Below are 8492 nucleotides of genomic sequence, written 5' to 3'. Positions count from 1 at the left end.
GACCCCTTTGGCAGTCGAATGACCCTTTCACCGGGGTCGCCTAAGACCATCCTGCATATCAGATATTTACATTACGATTCATAACAGTAGCAACATTACAGTTATGAAGTAGCAACGAAAATAATTTTATGGTTGGGTCACAACATGAGGAACTGTATTTAAAGGGCCAGAAGGTTGAGAACCACTGATTTAGTGGAATGGGTAATTTATATTGGGAATGAAAGATGCTTCCACCGAGAAGTAAATTTGCAGCAATTCCTGTAGACGCTGTGGGTAAAACAGTACTACCACGACCTCTAATAAAATGTATTAAAAGTTTATAAAGATATGCCTCCATGCTTCGAGAGCCAGTTCCTGCCTCAAACCTCGCCCTCCCGGGAAACAGCTCAGAGAGGGCACAGCCCTTGGCAATGCGACCCAAGACTCAGTGAGTCCACACTCCGAGGGCGGGTTCATGCCTGAAACATTGCCGTCCTTGCGGGGAAACAGCTCAGGGAGGGTGCAGCCATTTCCAAGACAACCCCTGCAGGACTGACTTCCTTCCTGTTGGTCGAGCCTTGGGTTGTGATGTTACACCCCGGGTTTTTATATAAATAGATAATTAGCAGACAGATAAAGACAAATAAAATGGTTTCTGAGTTCAACATTAATCTGTAAACATACAGGCCTGTTGATGTCTTGGGATAGCTGTCTGCCTCTGGTGTCAGTAGCTTCTCATCCTTGGTAAGTCTTTGATGTTTGTAGACAGGGGGAAATGTTCATATACTCTTACCATACAACCCAACAATCACACTCCTTGGTATTTTCCTAGATAAGTTGAAAACTTACTGATAACTGGAACAGTGAGCTGAGGTTTTTTTTCCAGGATCATATCTTGCGATGCTGAAGAATGAACTCTGTGGACCAGAAGATTTGAGCAAAAGTGTGGAAAATGTATTACAAGTAGATTCAGACTCCTTGCACGGGGATGCAACCCAATAATGGCCTTCCCGTGAAGCCATGTAGTCCAGGGGTACATATTTGCTACAAGTCTGCTCTATATCTATCCAGGTTGTCGTCTGATTGATTCCTTCAATTGTTCTTGCCCAGTAATGGACCTGAACTTTCCCAGTTCCTATGAGTCAGTTTACCTTATTGTTGTAGACCCTCCCCAGTTTCATATGCTTACCACTCTGAATCCAAAAACATTTTGTTATTTCTGCATGGTTAGGCTTGCTCAAACTACCATGTCTGCCACTGCCTATATTCCACCTGCCTTTGTTTTCCACTGGACCCCTGCCCTGCCTATGTGTCAGGCTAATTCCTCTCATTGCGTCTACACAAAAACCTGCACATAGATCTTTGTTGCAGCTTTATTCATAATTGCCCAAACTTGGAAACAACCAAGATATCCTTCAATAGGTGAATGGATAAATAAACTTCCATATATCTAGACAATGGAACATTATTCAGTGTTAAAAAGAAATGGGCTTTTAAGCCATGGTAAGCATGGAATAACCTTATTAAAGACATGGAGTAATGCATATTACTAAGTGAAAGAAGCCAATCTAAAATGGTTACATACCATATCATTCCAACTATATGGCATGCTGGTAAAGGCAAAACTATGATGATAGTAAAATCAGTGGTTGCCACTCTAGCCAGGCTGGCTCAGTGGATAGAGAGTCTGCCTGTGGATCGAAGGGTCCCAGGTTGGATTCTGGTCAAGGGCATGTACCTCAGTTGCTTGATCCTGGTTCTGGTTGGGGTGCGTGGGGTAGGCAACCAATTGATGTGTCTCTCTCACATTGATGTTTCCCTTTCTCTGCATCTCTCCCCCTCCCTTCTACTCTCTCTAAAAATCAATTGAAAAATATCCTTGGGTGGGGATTAAGAACAACAACAACAAAATCAGTGGTTGCCAAGGGTTGGAGGTGGGAGGGAATGAATAGGCAGAGCATAGAGGATTTTTAGGCCAATAAAAATACTCTATATGATATTATAATGATGGATGCATATCATTATACATTTACCCAAACCCATAGAATGTACAACACCAAGCATAAATCCTAATATAAACTATGGACTGGGTGTGATTATGATGTGTCAATATAGGTTCATCAGTTTTAACAAATATATCGCTTTGGTGAGTGATGTTGATAATGTGGTAAGCTATGCATGTGTGGGGGCAGAAGGTATATGGGAAATCTCTATATCTTCCTCTCAAAAAAAGTGAAGAGCCTAAAAAACTAAGTAAAAAAAAAGGCTGATCCCAGCAGCAGCAGAGAGGCAATTGTCCCTCAGAGTCTCTAAGTGAAAGAAGAACATTTTTGCTATTGTAAGAAAAATATAGAGGATGTCAAAAATAAAAACAATACATTAACCTCCTAGAATCCTCTCAGAGAAATAAAGGAGTTAGGGGGACTTGAGATCCCACTACTGCTGTTGGATTGAGAGTCACTCTGATGTTATTATTGTCTTCTTGTTGTTATTGCTACCCCCAAGCTTTAACTACCATCCACGCTAGGCTGTGTGGTCTAAGAAAATGAGAGATACACTTGTCATTTAGAAAAAAAAAAGATATTTAAAGGTTTAAAAAAAAACTTCTTAAAGGTCCAGATGGAGAATCATTGGACATGAATTAATGGTTGTTGGGGTTTGTGAATGAGTACATGGGAATTTATTTAAAGTATTCTGTTTGGTGTTTTGTATTGTTTGTTTTTGTTTTTGTTTTTGTTGTGTGTGTGTGTGTGTGTGTGTGTGTGTGTGTGTGTTTATAGATGCTGAAATTCTCCATACTACAAAGTTATAAACAGCACCAATAATAACTCTTCTGACATAGTGATAACTATTATGTTGGAGTAGCTTATCTTTTGTCACTCTCTTTCTTCCAGCATTGATTACTGATAGAGCACTTAAACAAGGATAACAGGGAATGAGCATCTAATGCAGCATATTATATTTGGTTCGGGGCACAACACAATCTTGTTCTAGGAAACATTAGAAAAATTTGGCTCAAATTTGAAGCCTGAGTGGTTTCCTATCCTCCCTCCCACCACTCCATTATTTTGGAATAGATTCACCCACCAACTTACTCATGCAGTGAGAGGTGGCAGAGCTGGAACAGAGAAATGATGGTAGATTGCCTGCTGCCTTGAGAAGGTGGGGGATCTTTCTCACCAGGTGTGTTCATCACAAGGGAGCTGAGGCAGATGAGACCCTGCAGAACCTGCGCACAGAGTGAAAAAAAAAAGTGAGGAGCCTTGTTCCTGCTTTTAGGCACTGTAACTCAGTGACTCCTCACCAATCACAGTCTGCTTCATCAAACTTCTTCCCTTGGAGTGAAGAAAGGTGTAGAGGTAGAAGTCAGAAGTTTCAATAAAAATTTCTCCAAGGAAGAAGAAGGGGGAGGCTTGAACCAAAGTTCTGTCCATCCAAGAGTGAAAAAAAAAAGTGAGGAGCCTTGTTCCTGCTTTTAGGCACTGTAACTCAGTGACTCCTCACCAATCACAGTCTGCTTCATCAAACTTCTTCCCTTGGAGTGAAGAAAGGTGTAGAGGTAGAAGTCAGAAGTTTCAATAAAAATTTCTCCAAGGAAGAAGAAGGGGGAGGCTTGAACCAAAGTTCTGTCCATCCATGGGACCAAAAAAAAAAAAAAAAAGTGGAGCAATAAGTTTACCTAAGAAGAAATACTATCAGAAGAAACATGGTCTATTAGGAAGCAGCTCAGGAAAGCAAAATGTATTCCATAAGGGTACAGAAAATCTGAAGTTATGACCCTGGTTATAATCTCAGAAAAGTTCCTTGTCCTCAATTACCTCACAATGAAATGGGGAGAAAATGCTTTCCCTCAACTTCCACTCCTCTCTCTCTAGTTTCAGAGCCTATGAAAACTAAGGCACAGGCCTCCCCTCAAAGAGCTAAGGTCTTAGGGTGCTGGAAAAATATTACTGTTTTCTGTTCTTTCTAAAAATTTGAAATCTATGATCATTAAAAGTATGGTCTACCTCCTGATGAAGCCAGAGTTCCCTTTCAGTTATAATTTGCATGAATTTAAATCAACCAAGACACTAGCTGGCTTTAAGAGCCAAGATAGCACTGCCTGCTGAGCATTGCTGGGGAGGGGAGGGCTGTTTCTGGTCACACTCCATTCCTAGCCGCAGCTGGGATGGTTGGTAGTTGCCAGCGATGTAGGTTTTTTAAAACTTCTCTGCATGGAGTCAATCAGCAGCTACTATGTCCAACAGAAACAACAAGCTGCCCAGCAACCTGAGCAGTTATAGAACCTGATCAAGTGAGACTGGCCTACGTGGAGGACTTTCTACAGCAGTATAATCACTACAAATCCAATGTGGAGAATTTCAGATTACAACCAAATAAATCCAGCGAAGACTTGGCATAGCTGGTGATGTTTATGAAACAGATTGGTCACTGCTACCCAGAACATTTAAGTAACTTTCTTCAAGAGTTGAAAGATCTTGTCTCCTACAATCACCCTTGTATCCAGATCTTCTAATGACATTTTGCAAAGCTTTGATCTTGCTTAGAAATAAGAATCTCATCAATACATCAAATTGCTAGAACTCTTCTTCGAACTTCTGTGTTGCCATGCTTCTGGGAAAGATTTTATACATGGACTGATATCAAGAATACAAATGCAGCCCTAGCTAGTTTGGCTCAGTGGATAGAGCATCAGCCTGTGGACTGAAGGGTCTCAGGTTTGATTCAGGTCAAGGGCACATGCCTGGGTTGTGGGCTCAATCCTGAGTAGGGGCGTGCAGGAGGCAGCCATTCAATTATTCTCTCTCATCTTTGATGTTCCTCTCTCTCTTTCTCTCTCTCTCCTTTCCTCTCTAAAATCAATAAAAATAGCCTATATAATAACAGGGTAATATGCAAATTAACCATCACTCCATCACAAAGATGGCGGCACCCATAGCCACAAGATGGCAGTATCCAGTCCTCTCAGCCCCATCAGAGTCCCCCAGTCCCGGGGGAGGGGGGGGCGCAGCCCCTGAGAGCAGGCAGCATGAGCAGCCTGGCAGAATGCTTGCTTCACCCCTGCCGCAGAGGGCCTCTGGGCAGCGGGCACAGAGTGGCCGGGGGTAGGGGGGGGAAAGCTTGCATCATCGTCCCAGTGACGAGGCAAGCGTTGTGTCCCCAGCCACGGATGGGCCTCTGGGTTTCAGAGAGCCTCTGGGCAGCAAGCGCAGAGTGGCCAGGCCCCGCAGAGAGCTACTGGCACATGGATTCATGCGCAGGGCTACTAGTATTTTATAAAAAGAATATAAATGCAAAGCACAAGAACAATAAAGTGAATGTAGTGTTGCAGAATTTCATATATACCATGTTAAAAGACAGCAATGCAACTGCAACCAAGATATCTTTGGATATGATAATTGAAGTCTACAGAAGAAACATCTGGAATGATGCCAAAACTGTCCATGTGATCACAACGGCATGTGTCTCTAAGATCACCATGACACATGTTGCTGTTATGACATTCATCCTTGGGAAGGATGAAGAGGAGAAACAGGACAGCGACTCAACATCTGAAGATGAGGGACCAAACAGCAAGAGACCTGCAGTGCAGTATGCCACAGGGAGGAAAAGCTTCAAACACAAGAAAAGGTTGGAAAAGGCTATGAAGGTGTGCAAGAAACAAAAGGAGAAGATAAAAAGAGGTGTCTAACTTTTTAGCTATTCACTTGATTCATGACCCCCAAGATTTTGCAGAAAAACTACTAAAGCAGATAGAGAGCACTAAGGAGAGGTTTGAAGTGAAGATGATGCTCTTGGACCTCATTTACAAATTGGTGGGAATTCATAAGCTTTTTCTCTTCAACTTCTATCTCTTTGTGCAAAGTTTTCTGCAACCCACCAAAGAGAAGCAAGAAAGATCCATCTGTTTGCTGCACAAGCATCGCATCACTTAGTATTAAATCATTGCTTATGGTTGTGGCCAACAATTTTGTTATCCATAAAAACTCTGGGAAAACCATGACAGTGGGACTCAACGCTATGAAGGAGATAATAGCTCATCCTCTAGCTATGACTAAAGAACTTCTCCAAGACCTGGTTCAGTATAAATCACACAAAGATAAGAATGTTATGATGTCTTCTAGAACTTTGATTCAGCTCTTCCGAACACCAAATCCTCAGGTGTTACAGAAGAAATTCTGGGGTAAGTCTACAGAGGCAGTAGTACAAAAATATGGAGAATAAGATGCTAAAATTTACATTCCAGGAATATAAATTCTAGAAGTTAAAAAATAAGAAGAGAATGCTGAAAATGATGAACATGGGTGGGAAAGTGCCAGTCTTAGTGAAGAGGCTGATGAGGATGGTGATTGGGTTGACGTGCACCACTCTTGTGATGAAGAACAGCAGGAAATCTCCAAGAAGCTGAACAGCAATGCCCTCAGAGAAGTGGAAACCAGAGCTGTAGCCCTCAGCACCAACCAACTCAGGAAGATATCCAGAAAATCTGGCCCAAATGAGGAAAGAACTCAACTCTGCCCCCGGGAAAGCCCTAAAGAGGAAATGCATTGAAATAGACAGTGATGAAGATTGCAGGAGTGAGTTACTCTCTTTGGGACATTGAACGCCTCGCCTTCATAAAAAACAAAAGTCTGACAAGGGGACAAGACTAGCAACTGCAATAGCTGGAAAAACAGACTGAAAAGAATTTGTGAGGAAGAAAACGAAAATGAATCAATTTTTCAGTCCCACAAATAAAGAGAAGAAAAAAAAAAGAACTTTATGATGATGCGCTATAATCATAATGTCCACTCAAAAAGTAAGCATTCCTTCCAAGAAAAGCAGTTGGCACTATGAGATGCACTTTTGAAAAAGAGAAAAAGAATGAAGTAACCCAGACAAGCAAGTTTTCCATTCCAAGGAGAATTTGTGTCATTACTCTCAAAATTAATAAATCAAGAATGTTTACATTAAAAAATAAATAAATCAACTAAGACATAAATTGAACCAAACATTACTATTGCTTTTTGTTTTGTTTGTTTGGTTTTTGGATAATCCTCACCGGAGGATATTTTTTCCATTGATTTTTAGACAGAGTGGAAGGGAGAGGGAGAGACAGAGAAAGACAAACATTGATGTAAGACACATTAGATTGGTTGCCTCTCGCATATACCTGGACCGGTGGCTGGGGATTGAGCCTGTCACAGATGTATATACTCTTGACTGGAATCAAACCCGGATTCCTTCAGTCCTTGGGCTAGCGCTCCAACCATGGAGTCAAAACTGCTAGGGCTGCTACTGTTTTATTTATATCCTAAATTAAGAATCTTACTGGAGCCCAGCTGGTGTGCTCAGTGGTTGATTATCTACTTATGAACCAGGAGGTCATGGTTCGATTCCCAGTCAGGGCACATTCCTGGGTTGTGGGCTTGATCCCCAATAGGGGGCGTACAGGAGGCAGCTGATCAATGATTCTCTCATCATTGATGTTTCTCTCTCTCCCTATCCCTTCATCTCTGAAATCAATAAAAGCATATATATTTTTAAAAAATGCTACTGGGAATTCTCTTTAATATTATATATCTTCCTGGTCAGTCCTGAAAATATCCATAAAACTCATCTGCAGAGGAAAGTTGATTTTATGTACTTAAATTAAGCAATTAAATTTCAAATAAACAATATTGTTGCATAAAATATAAGTAAATAATAAATCTGATCTAAAATATGAAAATGAATACTTTAACATGTTTTTATTTTGTGTTTCTGATTAAATATGTGATACTATGATTTATAATCCTATCTAATAAAGAGGTAATATGCAAATTGGCCATCACTCCAACACACAAGATGGACGCCCATGTGATCAAAGATGGCCACCCCCATGTGGACACAAGATGGCCAGAAGGGGAGGAAAGTTGGGAGGGACCAGGCCTGAAAGGGAGGGCAGTTGTGAGTGATCAGGCCTTCAGGAGATGACAGTTAGGGGTGACCAGGCTGGCAAGGGAGAGAAGTTAGGGGTGACCAGGCCAGCAGGAGAGGGCAGTTAGGGGCAGAAGGGGTTAGAGGCAATCAGGCAGGCAGGCAGGTGAGTGGTTGGGTGCCAACAGTCCTGGATTGTGAAAGGGATGTCCTACTGCCTGGTAGGATGTCCTGGTGGGATCGGGCCTAAACAGGCAGTTGGACATCGCTCGAGGGGTCCCAGATTGTAGAGGGTGCAGGCTGGGCTGAGGGACCCCCCCCCCCCAGTGCACAAATTTTGTGCACCAGGCATCTAGTAAATATATAGTCAGTCAGATGACTTTTGGAAAGCACTTAAGGATGGGTGCTGTCTGCCAGGAGAACCAACCATGAGTGGAAGTTTGGAATTTGCCATCCCAAATGTGGCTGCAGTCCTGATGTGGCCTCCTGTGAGCTACTCTAGCAAAATGATCAAACCCAAGGCAGAGGCCACTGCAAACTCCAATCTGTAACAAGTCGGTTAGAAGAACAGGTGACGACCTGGACTTCATACTGGTGTCTGTAGTTGGGGCAGG

The 8492-nt window shown here is 42.2% G+C and overlaps 1 pseudogene; it reads left to right on the top strand.

The window, feature by feature from the left end:
* The first annotated feature begins 4215 nt into the window (after positions 1-4215).
* Positions 4216-6852, top strand: LOC102263622 (annotated as a pseudogene).
* Positions 6853-8492: the final 1640 nt, after the last annotated feature.

This window comes from Myotis brandtii, unplaced genomic scaffold (assembly GCF_000412655.1).
Source record: "Myotis brandtii unplaced genomic scaffold, ASM41265v1 scaffold298, whole genome shotgun sequence".
NCBI lineage: Eukaryota > Metazoa > Chordata > Mammalia > Chiroptera > Vespertilionidae > Myotis > Myotis brandtii.
The sequence above is the reverse complement of the archived record's forward strand: the minus strand, read 5'-3'. Positions and strand labels throughout refer to the sequence as shown.